The sequence below is a fragment of the Ailuropoda melanoleuca genome, chromosome 17 (genome assembly GCF_002007445.2).
Source record: "Ailuropoda melanoleuca isolate Jingjing chromosome 17, ASM200744v2, whole genome shotgun sequence".
Lineage (NCBI taxonomy): Eukaryota > Metazoa > Chordata > Mammalia > Carnivora > Ursidae > Ailuropoda > Ailuropoda melanoleuca.
Genome location: NC_048234.1, coordinates 14,836,099 through 14,838,501, shown reverse-complemented (window position 1 = coordinate 14,838,501; position 2,403 = coordinate 14,836,099).

Below are 2,403 nucleotides of genomic sequence, written 5' to 3'. Positions count from 1 at the left end.
TAGATAACAAATGTCTTCTTGCTGCTTTCAAAATTCTGTCTTGGTATATGGTTTTTGATAATTTTGACTGTATGTCTGGGTGTGGATCTTTTTGAGTTTATCCTACTTGGAGTTTACTACACTTCTTTGATGTATAGATTTATGGGTTTGTTTTTAATATTTGGGGAGTTTCTGGATATTTCTTAAAAATTTCTCTCTCCTTCCCCTCTGCAATTCCCACTATGTATATGTTAAGTACACCTGCTGGTGTCTCACAGGTCTCTTAAGTCCTGTGCATTTTTCAATATTTTTTTCCTGCTCCTCAGAGTGGATAATTTCAGTTGAAGTATTTTCAAATTCACTGACTCTATTATGCCTACCTAAATGTGCTGTTAAACCCCCATACCAAGTTTTTCAACTCAGTTGTTATACTTTGCAGCTTCAAAAGTTCTGTATGGCTCCTTTTTATAATCTCTTCATTGATAATCTCTATCTCTTCAAACATTGTTGGCCTACTTCCTTTAGTTCCATGTTCATGGTTTCCTTAGCTCTTTGTGTATATTTAATATAGGTAGGCGGTTTAAAATGCTGCAGCACTCTTCTGCCATAAAGTAGGAGCTTCTTTCTTCACCAAATTTTCCACTTTTGACTAGGTTCCAAAGTTTGACAAAAGGTAATCCTGGCAGGTTTTAGCAGCTCGTTAGTTGCTTTGCGGCAGGCACAGAGCCATGTATTTCCCTTACTCCACCATTTTGATGTCACAGTGCAATTTCTTCTTTGATGTAAGGATCAGTGAAGAAATGTGTTGTTTAGTTTCTAAATCTTTGAGATTTATTTAGGTATCTTATTATTGGTTTCTAATTTGACTGGAGTCACACAGCTTATATTCTGTATTCCTTAAATCCCTTCAAATTCACGAAGTCTATCTTGCTGAGCAAAGCAGACATACTTCAAAAAATGTATACTCTGTAGTTGTACAGTACAGTGTTCTATAACTGTTGATCAAGATGATGTAGTTGCTAGTTTTCTTTAGATCATGTATGTCTTTACTGCCTTTTTACCTACTTGTTCTATCAGTTGCTCAGAGGGGATTAAATTCCCAATAATAATTGCCTTTTTCTCCCTTTAATTCTGTCGATTATTTTAAAGCTTTGTTATTAAACACATACATACATAACTGCTATGTCTTCCTGCTAAAGTGACTCTTGTATCATTTTGAAATGGTTTTCTTTCCCTTTGTCTTGGAGTTACTTTATCTGATGTTACCACATTTTACTTTTCCATATTGAGCACAGTTAAAACAGACTTACAAGTCCTTATCTGATCATTTCATCCACAGGGTGAATTATATCTCAAAAAAATTAAAATTCAAAAGATGGTTAAGATTCAAAATAGTCAAGAAAAGAGTAGAGGGCTAACAATCTAAATGAAGTATGTAGGGAGGGAGGGAACACAGATGCCATGAGCAGAAGAGGAGAAGGGAAAAGTCCATGATGTGGGTGAGGAGAAGCAGGAAGGACGCTCGTGGTAGAATAGGAAGCAGAGGTGTTGTCGTATCTTGTAGACGGTTTTGAAAGCAGGCAACGAATACAGACACTCTACTACAGAACTGTAGCTCATGCAATTTAAAATACGCATTTCTTCTCACTTGGCCATATTTTGTGGTGAGAACTGTCAGACTAAAATTCATTTCAGGAACAAAATTTCCCACAGAAATAGGTTCTCAGGGCATGCCAGGGTGGCTCAGTTGGTTGGGCATCCCACTCTTGATTTCAGCTCAGGTCGTGATCTCAGTGTTGTGGGACTGAGCCCCACATCAGGCTCTGTGCTCAGTAGGGAGTCTGCTTGAGTGTCTTTCCCTGTCCTGCTGCCCCTACCCCTACTTGGGTGCTTTCTCTCTCTCAAATAACTAAATCTTGAAAGAAAGAAAAGAAAGAAAGGAAAAGAAAGAAAGGTTCTCAAACATTGGGAACAAGTTAAATTCACAATGACCAAGAAATAGTGGGATGGGATAGTGAAAATCTGTGAATGTTTTTAACCTATAAAGAGTCATAGATCTGAATGTGAATGTAGGTGGTTTCACCTTTTTTATTATTATTATGTTCAGTTAGCCAACATAAAGTACATCATTAGTTCTTGATGTAATGTTCAATGATTCGTCGGTTGCATATAACACAGTACTCATCACAAGACGTGCCCTCCTTAATACACATCACCCGGTTACCCCATCCCTCCACCACCCCCTCCCTTAGTTTGTCTCCCTCTCTGATTTCTTCCCAGTTTTCCCTCCCTTCCCCTATGGTCCTCCGCGCTATTCCTTATGTTCCACATATGAGTGAAGCCGTATGATAATTGTCTTGCTCTGATTGACTTATTTAAGTTAGCATAATCCCCTCCAGTTCCATCTATGTTGATCCAAATGGT